Source organism: Mastigoproctus giganteus, chromosome 12 (genome assembly GCF_048544385.1).
Source record: "Mastigoproctus giganteus isolate SK-2022 chromosome 12, ASM4854438v1, whole genome shotgun sequence".
Taxonomy (NCBI): domain Eukaryota; kingdom Metazoa; phylum Arthropoda; class Arachnida; order Uropygi; family Thelyphonidae; genus Mastigoproctus; species Mastigoproctus giganteus.
This window is the reverse complement of record NC_143586.1, coordinates 139,308,469-139,322,658: the sequence shown is the minus strand read 5'-3', so window position 1 is coordinate 139,322,658 and position 14,190 is coordinate 139,308,469.

The window sequence follows — 14,190 nt, the reverse complement described above, 5'->3', positions numbered from 1 at the left end:
GACCTGATATTTTGGAAGTACACCCTGATGACAGGTGTTCGACGAACTTCCGTCCTGATTGGAGGTGTTCTGAGTTGGCGTGTTCGAAAGCGAACGGCTCGACGTCCTGACGAAATATGGACTGGTATTTTATGGGGTCCGTCACCTAGGGGACTCAGGATATTCTTATCATGGCGGAGTGGTGCCTTAACTGTGGGGTTTGGCAGAGCAGTGGTACGAAAGGAGGACTGTTGAGATCTTTGGAAGTTGTCCGGGAACAAGTCCAGTCAGCTGTGGGTAGTGATGTTGCAGACTTGGTTTTGGTGCAGAAGTGGAGGTTGGGGAAGGTGACTGGTTCTCCTATTATAGAAGGGTCGAATAATGGTGCCAATAGGCCAGATAGATTCGGTTCCAATTAAATATTGCTTCCTCTGCATTTAAAAAACTTGGTTTTCTTTTTCGCTCTCGGCGTTACTTTTTTTCCAAATATCTGCTCACTCTGTGTTAATCGGAAATCCGCCCTACCATGGAATATTGTTTCCACATCTGGGGTGGTGCCCTCAAATCTTCTCTCAGGCTTCTTGATTTCAGAAGAGGGCAGTTAAGTTATTTAATGATTCATCTCTAACAGTGTCTCTCCACTCGCTGTCTCATCGACGTACTGTTTCTGCTGCATGCCTTTTCTACAGATACCTCCATGGGCACTGCTCTTCTGAATTGGCTTCTTTAATTCCCGCTCTCTCTTTCAAAACAGTCCGAACACGTGCAGCCACCAGCCAACATCCATTTACTGTCCAACTTCAAACTCACAGCACCAACTTTTCATCTTCCTGGTTTATTCATTCAACTGCCGTTTTCTGGAACAACCTTGCTTCATATGTATTTCCTGAAAATTACAGTCTACAGAAGTTCAAGTCCAATGTCAACAAATATCTTCTTTCATCTACTCAATCTCCAACCCAAGCACGGTACTAAGTACTATAGGTTCTAATACCTCTCATGTTTGGAGTTTACATTTAAAAAAAATAATAATAGATAGTTAATATAACCGGTTATCTATAATGTCTTCTCATATACCACGTGATGTGGGAAATGGCACGTAACGACCCTTTTCAACTGTATCAGAGATTTGAAGCTTTTCGGTTGGAATAAAAAAGATAACAATGAAAGCTAAGAATAGGGCCAGCTGTCATGTTTTTTTTTTTTTTTTTTTGCGATATGTAGAACCTAAGAAAATTATTAGATAACCCATAATCAGGACTTGCTTCGAAACCCTTTGGGGAGGAGGGATAATTGCCTTATTCATTTTGTGTTTTAGATACTTTTTAATTTTTATCTACACCCTTGTTTTCGTTTCTGTAAAGATAAACCGTTGTATTATTTTTACAAAGAATCCTGTAATTCTAATAATCGAATCCACGCAGTTAGGCAATGACTTTGTATGCCGCTCGAAAATACCTGGAGACTGTGTTCTTATAATGCATTTATTTATTTATTATTTTATTTATTTTATTTTTTCCCTTTTACTGTTGCTAGGTGACAGCGAAAGAAACACATATGAAGTACGTCAGATTCACGATAGCGTATCATTATATCTAATGGGGGTAGGTGATTTTAAAGTATATTTTAAATAATTATGTATGCCGAAATGTTAAATATATTTAAAAATATTCGATAACTGATAGAACTATATGAAATTGCTCTGCCAGTGATCATGTACCATCATGCATTTAACACTAATTTAGTTGTTTTGTTTGGAAAGTTTCCTTTCAGGTTCTGTTAATTTAACTTATTTAGAATTACTAATATTCAATAAATTCTAATAAGCAGAAGAAAAGAGGTGGATAAATCGTAAAATTTTTGTAATAACATTAATAAACGGTAACCTTTCGCTTCAGCGTTTCCAATTGTTCCAACTATTGCCAGAGCCAGATTTAATTAAACTTGTTGGGGCCTTAAGCTATAACATGTATTGTGTTGACCAGGTTTTGGCACATTATAGCCTTAGTTGCTAATGCGCCAATAAAACCCAACGAACCAACCTTGACCGTGACAATATTATAAAAGAAAGTTTAAGATGGAGCAAGGCCCCTTTTAATATAATGCCCTAAGCATCACCTTTAGCGTATTTCTAAATCCGGCCCTGCCAGCTGCAGTTAACCATAAAAAGCACAGTTATTATTATTAGCCATATGTGCAAGGAAGCCTGAGGCTTATACTGCACCAGCCAGAAAAAAAAAAAAAAAAAAAAAAAAATACGAGTTACTCTGAGAGAGAGAGAGAGTTACAATGGGAGCTTTAAAAAAAAAAAAAAACGTACACACACACACACTGCTCAATATTTTCTTTTCAGTTGTGTAAAATTGTTAAAAGTTAACTGCAGCCATTATCAACCCACTGCAGGATGGAAGCCTCCTCAAAAATTCATGCTGAGGGAAATGGACCATAATCTGCCATGCTGATCCAGTGTGGGTTGGCAGATCAACTATTTAGCAGTCAGGGGCTTGAACCCCAGTCTACTCAACGAGCATGTGCTACTGCACTGCCACTCCTGACCACTCAGCTACAGAGGCTGCTGTGCAAAATTGTAGCAAGGAGCAACTATATATTAATAAAAAATAAAAATAAAAATCACCTTTAAATATAGAATGGAGTATTTAAGTCATATGTTGACAAGCAATTGGCAGTGCAATATATAGTTATAGCTGATGCAGCTGTAAAACATATCCCGATAAAAATTACGAAACATAAATTCACGGTAAAACTCCAGATCCTGGGTATTAGTCAATATTTCCACAGCAGTGATTGACAGGTGCTATTTACTGCTTTCCCCCCCCCCTCCCACAGAACTCCTAGGTTGATATGCCTAGAGTGTTTATCCCCCCACTTGCCACCATTTTTAAATTGGGAACTCGTTTTCTGATTTTAAAACAGCGGAATGGAGGGGATAAAATCCTACCTAAGCTAAGCACCCCCTCCTCGATGACACAAAACAATCAGAAAGAAAATGCCTTCACAATAATCACCCAATCACAGAACTCGACCGTACAATTGCTAGACCACGCCCACTGCCCGAAGACAAGTGGTACTCAAATAATGGAGTTTAGCAAAATTCGTTTATATATAAAATAGAAACTATCATAACCGATGAATGGCCTGTGATTGTGATAATGATGAAAGTACGCAAAAGGGTTTTTAAGGATACACATTAGAATTTTTTTTTTAAATTCGATCATAGTATTTTAGCTGCTCAAAATGATTCAATAAAATTTAGTACAGTATGTTCCGCTTATAGGAATCACTGGTTGATGGAATCAGCCACTTTACTGAATCAAAACCTGAAAACTCGAACCCTTTATATATTACAGTGTGTAAAACTCTTATTATCAGAATCACAGTTTCAGTTCATTGAATCATAAAAGTTAATAGAGCTGTATAATCTGTGTTTTTTCAGATTGGGGTAAAATAGAAAAAAAAAAAAAAAGATAATTTTCTTTTTTATCCCCGTTCATCCAATTTTATTGTACTACACTCTTAATGATCCAGTATGTGTGTATTAACTCACTGTGTATGTTGTTTATACGTAGTGACACAAGCAACGTTTTACCAACCTCTGTGGGAAGCAATCACTTGATAATTATTCTATTTGTTTATTGTCTTCCCCTTTCTGCAAAAGAACTCTATTGTTTTGTATGTATAAACAAGTAACTGGGTTAATTTTGGAATGCCAGTGATCTTTTTCAAAAAGTGAGCTTTGTTAAATTTTTACTTTTTTTTTTATCGTACGATGTAAGCAATACACGAAGGAGCCAGTTTTTTCCTGCTTCCTTCGGGTATTGTGGCTGTGAAGTCCAACCGGAGAGTACGGCACCATCGTAATATCCAAGCCCGAGGCGGGATTCGAACCCGTGACCTTTGGGTTGCCAGGCAGGCACTTTATCCACCTGGCTAGCCCGGTCGGCAAATTTTGACTAATCCTTTATTACTCAATGAATATATTGTTATAAATAAAGCTTGTTATAATAAATGTTAAAAAATTGCATGGTACGTAACAATTCAAACTTCATTTAACTTTCTATATTTTAATACCAATTTCAATTTCAGTACCAACATAGTAAGTATTAAAGGTGTGTTTCATCACCAGCTAACATGCATACTTTATTAAGAGCTTTTATTGTGTCATTTAATATTTTGTGCTGAAACCTTTTGCTTTTATGACAGCCTTCAGTCTTTACAGGATACTCTCAACCAGCTTTTTATAAATGTCAAGTGATATGTTGCTCCACTCGGCTTTTAGCACAGCCACCTGTTCGGCCTTGTTCTTTGGGTGATCTCGTTCACGTACCTGATGATCCAATACATCACAAAGATGCTCGATAGGGTTCAGATTAGGACTCTGGGCTGGCCAATCCAACTTTTCTACACCCATGTCCTCAAACCACTATGTTACAACTTGAGCAGTATGGCTTGGCATGTTGTCTTGCTGATACAGGTATGGGCCTTCCCCGTGCTGTAATGTTGGAAGAGCATAATTGTTCAGGATGCCCTGGTTTTGCACAGCATTTATGATTTTGTCAATAATGATTAATGGGCCCAAGTCAAACTATGAAAAGAAGCTCTATACCATGAAACTGCCTCCACCAAACTTCATTGTTGGGAGAATACAAACAGGAAGGAACTGTTCCCCCTGGCATTCGCCACACTCAGGAACGACCATCAGACTGGTAAAGTATGAACCTCAACTCGTCTGTCCATGGGACTGTTTTCCATTGCTCTACAATCTAGGATTTGCTCTCCTTACACCATATTAATCGGCATCTAGCATTTGTTGAGGTGATCAATGGCTTGTGAACAGCTACACGACCATTATAACCCATATCATGGAGTGTCCTTTGCATTGTACTAGTGCTGACATTAGTCCCAATACTCTCACAGAGGGGTTTGTGTGACTTGAGACAATGTCAAATTACGATTTGTCATACAGTTCTTTGCCAAATTCTCTTGTCGCATTCTGTTAGTTTTCGGGGTTTACCAGGCTGTTTTTTTGGCAGATTCAGTCCCATTCCTCTTCCATTTGCATATGACATCACTAGCCGTTGACCTAGGGATCCCTCCCAGAGTGACTGTTACGTCTCATACAGAACGCTTGCTTATGTGGCATCCTACTATCATTTCACGTTGGTAGTCTGTTAATTGTGTTGAACGTGTCATTTTGCATGCCTACTTTTGCAATTGTCTGTTCGAAGCCCATCGTGCATATTTATAGCAGGTTTTGTGACGTGTTGCATGCATAGGACCTCTTTCTCCATTCATGGAGGGGTGTCCAGATATTAATGGTAGGTCAGTATATGTATATTACTTTTATTATATATTGATAAATGAATACAATATATTGTACTGTATTTTCTATAACCCAGATACAATAGTATTATTAAAAATACCTCCCAAATTATCTTCACTCGAGAAGGGGTATGTTGTGAGACCAAACTCTACAAAGGGATATGCTATTATTGCAAATTTAAGGAACAACTGACATGCAACATGGCAGAGAGTAGTAATATGTTAGTACTCTGTGCACCATGATACGATACCACCGGATGAAATCCAGAAAAGTGTTTATAAGGATTCAGTCAGTGTATCAGTACAGTGGTGAAACGGGACTCTACCAGACTGGGAAATGGCCTGTATCTGTATCCATATCCGAAAGTGAGTTCGGTTTAGTTGGCTCTCCGGGGTAGCTTATACACTGAAAGGACATAATTCATGGGGTACCTGGGCAATGCAACACTATCACCCCTCTTGGTAATGGACGAACCCACAGCTTGGCAGGTATATAGGTACACTGCATCACTGCAGACGGTAATTCAGTATGGATAAACATTGTGAGTTAACCGACTTTGAAAGAGGGATGATAGTGGGCGCCCGACGCATGAGTCACTCTATCGCGAAGGTGGTACAGAAACTGCACTATCCTCATTCGACAGTAGCAAGAGTGTATCCGGAATATGGCACTTCTGGAATAATAACTCATTGTGGACAGTGCTGTGGGTGGATGAATGTGGCTGTCAACGACTATCTTGCATTGTTTCAGCCAACTGGAGAGCAACAGTGGCACAAATCACCACCAACTTCAACGAAAGAAGTGCCAGAAACGTCTCCACCGAGACCAGCAGGCAATCATTAGTCGCAATAGGTTATGGAAGCTGCTGACCCACCAGAGCCCCATTGCTGACACCACAACACAGGACTCTACACCTCAACTGGGAAAAAGAATATTGACAAGAGTCAGGGGCCTTGGATGATTGGAGTTGGGTCTCCTGGTCCGATGATTCCCATTTCCAGTTATTTCGAGTGGACAGGAGGGTGCTTATCTGGCAGAAACAGCACGAAGCTATGCACAATGGTCTAGGATCTGTTCAACTGGCACACAGGATATCTGGTTTGTCTAGATGCATCTCTGAATGGTGCAGGTTACATGTCCATCTCTGCAGACCATCTGCATTCCTTTGTGGTCATCGTGCACCCACAGGGCAACGAATTCTTCCTGCAGGACAGTGTGCCTTCCCACAGACCCATGGTGACTAGAACATGGTTCGAAGAGCATTTTGCAGATTTTACCAGCATGGAATGGTCCCCCCCCCCATTCACTGGACGTGAACCCTGCAGAGCATCTTTGGGATGCTGTGGAAAGGTCCATTTGAGCTTTGGATCCTCCACCCAGGAATGCGACTGAATTATTGACAGCTGTGCAGCAAGCACAGATGGAAATACCTGTGGAACACTTTCGTGAACTAGTGGAGTCAATGCCTCGCAGTGTGACTGTCGTTATCTGGGCAGAAGGCAGGCCTACCTGTTACTAGGTAGGTATCCCATGATTTTTGTACACTTGGTGTACTTGTCAGTTTGCTAATGCAATCAAGACAAAATTTATATATTCTTATAATATCAAAGTCCACATACAGCATGTGGAAAACGTGGATATATCACACTCAAGATGGAGAAAGTTTGGGATTTGTTGTAATCTTTTTTTTCCCCCCGAAGATTGTAAAAATTTTTATTATTCGTGGTTTTTGTCTGTACCAGTGATAAATACAAATATTCTTAACTTTTTCTGTTACTTAAATGTATTAAAGGTAAGTTTTTCATTGCCATTCTCTCTGCATATATATAAATACACTTTGCAGTTTTCTGCCAAATGAAATGAAAAAATAAATTTTTTTCCTATTTGTTTTTTTTAATTTTTTTTATTTGTGTAACTGCTTTTGATGTATGTGAGCCGGTGAAAAGATATTGAGACAATTGTGAGAACTTTGTGAGAATTTTGGTCCTTGAGGTTGGTCACAGACATTCTCTCAGATATGCCAGACAAGCTGTACTTGCTACCTGGGAGTCTAAAACGCTGATGGAACTGATATTCGGGTAACATTCAAGTCAAGTGGACCCAATTTCGGCGAAGTCCGGACGGTCTGTGACAGCCAAATCCTCTGCTTGCACCTTCACGATGGTGGGACTGTTAGTAATCCTGGGTATAACCCCCATGCACAAGTACATGGTGGGTGACTACCCAGGTGTGAACCAACGTAAGCAGGGGTCGAGGTGTGGCGCCCATACCACATGGAGGAACGCCGCCCCTCTATGTTACCAGGCAGTACTAGGTGGAAGATGACTCTCATCACCCGGTGAAATACCACCACTTTGCTTATTGGTGGCTTGAAGTGGTGAAACCCATGTTTAGTCTCTAGAGCTAAGTTCCGGTCAATCCTTCCCTATCTCTTCCATCATGCAGTATGATTGATGACTTTTGAGGTTATGATGAACGTCGTGGCGAGATCCAATATTCCTTACATTTCGAGGGTACAGCTCTAAAACGGTTTTCGCAGGCCGGCCGCTAGTTTCCGGCATTCCCCTCCCCCCATACTTTTCCTTCAACCCTAACCCAAGCACGGTACTAAGTACTATAGGTTCTAATACCTCTCGTGTTTGGGGTTCACATAAAAAAAAATAAAAAAAAGTTAGTACACCGGACCGGACCTATTGGTAACTCTCTAGGAGGCTTCCGGATCAGCTAGTGTATAATCTTGCTACCTCTACTCTGCCAGATAGTGACTGGAGGGAGTCCGAGTAGTGTGTATGCGGGGAGCATTGTCGAGGCCACGTTATGTCAAGGATCTGGGTATATTCTTACCACATGTACGCCATATCCAAAAATTTCATTACTTCACACAGCATGTCCCACCCACTTTTTCTTACTATTGAATACACCATGAATTGCCAAACTAATAGAGCAAGCTTATCTGCGAAAAGATCTAAACCTCCCCAGGACTTCCTAATTCATTTCACAAATATACGTGGTCTCAATTCTAATCTCAACTATGTCCATTTCCACTTGCAGTCTGCCAAACCTCATGTACTTTTTCTGACAGAATCTCAGTTATCGGTTGATTCAACTACTGCTCATCTCAGATGCCCAAATTATTCGCTGTATGATTCCTTTCGCCTCAAAGGTGGTACTTGTGCATATGTCCGTTCTGATATTCCCTGTCAGAGACTTGGCAATTTGGAATCTCTCTACCTCATTGTGTCATATTCATCTGTTGTCTCTACCGTTCTCCCAACTCGACTAATCACTTGGAGCTCTTTGACTTCCTCTCGTTGCAACTTGACTTTCTCCAGTCCAACTCTCCTAACAGTGAGGTAATTTTCCTTGGTGATTTTAATGTTCACAACCCCAGCTGGCTTCCGTTTTCTAGTCACACCAACCCAGCAGGTCGAGATGCTGAGGCTTTTGCAATTACTAATGACCTAGCACAGATTGTTCATTTACCTACAAGAATACTGGACAATCCTAATCATACAGCCAATACGCTTGATCTTTTTCTCACAAACAACCCTTCTAAGTACATGGTCGAAGTGAGAGTTCCTTTAGGCACTTCAGATCACAACTTGGTGATTGCCTCTTCTCCAATGGAACCTTTATCTAATGGCTATTCCCAACCTCGTGTGGTTTGGCATTACAAGAATGCAAAATGGGATGACCTGCGAGACTTCTTTTCTTCTTTTCCTTGGTCGGATTACTGTTTCAAAAGTTCTGATGTCAACGTTTGCTCAGATCGTGTCAGTGAAATTATTCTTGCAGGAATGGAATCCTTTATCCCACACCCCACTTTAAAATCTCGTCCTTAATCTAAACCTTGGTTTTCCAATAAATGTGCTAAGGCTGTCCAAGAGAAGAATGTTGCATATCGTAATTGGCTTGTTTCTAATTCTTCAGTTTCATTTTCTGCCTACACCAAAGCTCGCAACAATTGTAAAGCAATTATTAAACAGTCCAAACTAGAGTTTGAACAGGCTAAGAGTAGAAAACTTGCTTCTTGCCCTAATGGTAGCCGAGCATTCTGGTCTCTTGCCAAAGCTATTGGCCGCAACTTTTGCCCATCTCTGCTCCCACCTCTGTCCAAACCAGATGGTTCTGTTGTCACTTCAGCCAAGGATAAAGCTGACCTGCTAGCAGCCCATTTTATTTCCAGCTCATGTATTAATGATCTTGATAAAAGACCTCCCACCATTCATAATGCACTCCATTCAATGCCTCCTGTGGTCGTCCGTCAAAAGGATATCAGAAGGATTTTGATGAATCTCGATGCTAAGAAAGCTCCCGGTCCTGATTTTATTTCTCCACTTGTTCTCAAAACCTGTGCTCCTGAACTTTGCCGCCTTTTTTCACTTTCTTATTCTAAAGGTGTTTTTCCTTCTGCTTGGAAATTTGCTCATATCCAACCAGTTCCTAAAAAGGGTGACAAATCCCTCCCATCCAATTATTGTCAAATTGCAATTACTTCTACTCTTTCTAAATTAATGGAGAAATCAATTAACCGCCAACTCTTAAACTACCTAGAAACCTTCCGTCTGATCAACGATCACCAGTATGGATTCCGTCAGTGTCGATCCACTGGTGATATTCTGGCTTATGTTACCCATTTATGGACTAATTCAATGGAAAGGTTCGGTGAAACACAAGTAGTTGCTCTTGACATCTCAAAGGCTTTTGATCGTGTTTGGCATAAAGATCTTCTAAACAAGCTTCCATCTTATGGTTTGCCAACTGTTTTTAGTAATTGGTTATCCAGTTTTCTCTCTGATCACTCACTGAGGGTGATGGTTGATGGCTCTCTGACTTCTAACTTCTCCACTAATGCTGGTGTCCCCCAAGGTTCAGTTCTTTCCCCCCACTCTTTTCCTCTTGTATATCAATGATCTTCTTCCATTGACTGGAAATCCTATCCATAGTTTTGCCGATGATAGCACATTGCATTCCACTTTCCATTTTGAGAAACCTTGTCCTGCTCAATCAGCTTCAACTTCTCGAAAATCGGCTACGAATTCCTTAAATGCCGATCTTCAGGTAATTCTCCAGTGGGGCAAAGACAACTTAGTTGATTTCAACCCTTCTAAAACTCAGTCTTGTCTTATATCTCGCAAAAAGGATTCTTCTTCTCCTATGCTTATCTTTAGTGACACTCCAATTTCTAGGCAAAAGGATATATCTCTTTTGGGGATTACCCTGACTTCTAATCTCTCTTGGCACAAGCACATTACAAATATTGCTTCCTCTGCATCTAAAAAACTTGGTTTTCTCTTACGCTCTCGGCGTTACTTTTCTTCCAAACAGCTGCTCACTCTGTATAAATCACAAATCCGCCCTGCCATGGAATATTGTTCCCACATCTGGGGTGGTGCCCCCAAAACCTCTCTCAGGCTTCTTGATTCCATTCAGAAGAGGGCAGTTAGGTTAATTAATGATTCATCTCTAACAGAGTCTCTCCACTCGCTGTCTCATAGACGCACTGTTTCTGCTGCATGCCTCTTCTACAGATACTTCCATGGGCACTGTTCTTCTGAATTAGCTTCTATAATTCCCGCTCTCTCTTTCAAAACAGTCCGAACACGTGCCGCCACCAGCCAACATCCATTTACTGTCCAACTTCAAACCCACAGAACCAACTTTTCATCTTCATCATTTATTCATTCAACTGCCGTTTTCTGGAACAACCTTCCTTCATACGTATTTCCTGAAAATTACAATCTACAGAAGTTCAAGTCCAATGTCAACAAATATCTTCTTTTGTCTTCTCAGTCTCCAACCCAAGAACGGTACTAAGTATTATAGGTTCTAATACCTCACGTGTTTGGGGTTCACATAAAAAAAAAAAAAAAACTATAAAGTGATATATTACCATGAATACTAAATCTAGTGGCTATCATGTCATAAGTGCCCTAAACATTTTATTTTTATTACAGATATTCCTCACTGATCGCAGTGTATCCCACAGCTTGCGTACTGAAATGTGAACACACACACACACACACGCACACACACACGCGCTCACGCACACACACCCACAAACACGCACACACACACGCGCTCACGCACACACACACACACACACAAACACACACACTTTTACAGATATAAACAGATGTGAAACAACTGCCTCCAAAATGATTGTTGTTCATATAGTTTCCAAAACAAGAACAAGAACAACTGGAATAAATTTATATCTTTTTATCATGGCTGGATTTACTGAGGTGTAGTGGTGTGGTAGCCCAGAACCTCCAAGTTGTAGGAAGCTCTGGAACGTTGCAATTACTGATCAGAGCTCCCTGCAAACTTATTTTGAGGGCTTCTAAAAATATGCGCAACGGGACCAAGCCACCTATATCTGGCATTGCTGATAAAAATATCAGTATTTTTAAGGATATTAAGAATAACTAAGAGAAAACAAATTTAAAATTTTTGCAATTATGAATGGCATCCATATTGAACAAGAATAGGCCTGCTCTGGGGAATGAAAGCAATGCCTGTCTGTGCCAAGAGTATTTTAGTTTAATATTAATTAGATAAAAAGATTAATTTTATTGATATTAATTAATATTAGTTTAAAGTAAATACATTAAATATATAATTATATACGTAAACATATAGGATGCAAATCAGGTTAAATGTATTAATATTCAATATATTAGCATTAGCATTAGCAAAGGCACATGATGCAAGAAAGCAATCTTATATAGCATCAGCCAAAAAAAAAAAAAAAAAAAATCACTTATTTCACCCATCCACTTGCTCCAAATGTTTGTCAAGTTCTGCCTTGAATCTATTTAAGCTATCAACTTCTACAACGACAGATGGAAGTTTGTTCCAGGAATCAACCACCCGCTGGCTAAAGGCAAACTTTCGCACATCTATCCTACAACTGTCTTTCCTCAATTTGAATTTATGCCATCTCAGGCGATTATTCTGAGTAAGAGGAAGAATCCCATCCATATTGAGCATGCTCAAACCATTCGAGGCTTTATACACCTCAATCAGATGACCTCGTAGGTGCCTAATCTCCAGACACTGCAATTTACAAAACTTAAGCCTTTCTTCATAAGAGCAACCCATTATTCCATTTGTTAATCTTGTTGCCCTTCTCTGTACTCGTTCCAACAGCTCTACATCCTTCTTAAAATGAGGCCTCCGGACCCGTATACAGTACTCAAGGTGTGGCCTGACCATTGCCTTATACAAGGGGATAATCACCTCCTTACACCTGCTAGAAAAATTCCTGTATATCATTGAAAAGATATGATGAGCTACTCTTGCAGACCATCTGCACTGCTCAGAAAACTTCATATCTGCCTGCACAATTACCGCTGTCTGTGCTACCACAGAGTTGATACGTTAAACTGTGATTACTGCTTCCTATATGTAGTACTTTACAGTTGTCAATGTTAAACTTCATTTGCCACCTCTCAGCCCATCTGCTCAGCTTTTCTAGATCCTGTTGCAGCAGTGTACTGTCATTAGTGTCATTAACAACCCTATCAACCTTCGTATCGTCTGCAACCTTGGACATTAAGCCTGATATACCAACATCAATATCATTTATAAATACAGAAAACAATAATGGACCCAACACTGAACCCTCAGGGACTCCACTAATAACATTAGTCCATGAAGAGCAGTGTCCATTGATTACCACTCTCTGTCTTCTCCCACTCAGCCATCCCTTTTATCCATAGCAGCAATTTGCCTCCAATACCACACTGCTCCAATTTGTGCAGCAGTCTTCCATGTGCAACAGTATCAAAGGCTTTTCTAAGATCCAAATATATGATATCAAAGTTATTCTTTGCATCCAGTTCCTTTGTGACTTCATCATAGTATCTAATCAAATTAGTCAGACAAGACGTCCTCTTAACAAACCCATGCTGTGTCTGAGCTATAACTGAAATCTTGTCTAGATGATCCTGCAATGCTTTTTTAACCGGTGCCTCCATTAATTTCCCTGGAAAAGAAGTTAAACTAACAGGTCTGTAATTACCTGTGTCTCCCTTTGATCCTCCTTTGTGGATTTGGTTACATTTGCACATCTCCAGTCCATGGGTATCTCCCCTGAGTCCAGGGAAGCTCTAATAATTGCTTACTTCCTTTGCTGCCTCCTTTAATATAACTGGATAGATTCCATCCACCCTAGGTGCCTTTCTTATGTTTATCTTCAACAATTTCTCCTCCACTTTACTCTCAGTAATTACAAGATTATCTAGCTTACTGCCAGAGTTGAATACCTCTCTGGCATTCCCCTTCCCGAATAACTCCTCATGTGTGAACGTCGATGCGAAAAAATATTCATTTAATTTGTTAGCTACCTGAGCAGGATCATCAACAGTTGAACCATCGATATCAAGTGGACGAATCTGGTTCATCCTCTTCCTTCTAGAGTTTACATAAGTAAAGAACTCTTTGCTGTTTTTTTTTGCATCCTTTGCCAAAGATTTCTCCTAATCTGCTTTCGCCTGCCTAACCTGCTTTGTTACTTGGTTACAGACCAGCTTATATCTATCATAGGCTTCTGTGTCACATGTTAATTTATATGTATCCCATGCATTTTTCTTCTCTGTCACATGCCTAATTAGTTCATCTGACATCCATTTAGGTGTAAATCTTGAACAATATTTCTTTGTTTGTATGAAAATTTACCCCGAGGGCTCACATCTGGTGAGTATGGGCTTGGCACACCCAGGGTCCTTACCTGGATATCATCATTCTTCTCTTTCTTGGTGAATCCCTTTTACTTCTAATTCTTGTTTTTTCTCTCTCTCTCTCTCTCTCTCTCTCTCTCTCTCTCTCTCTCTCTCTCTCTCTCTCTCTCTCTCACACACACACAC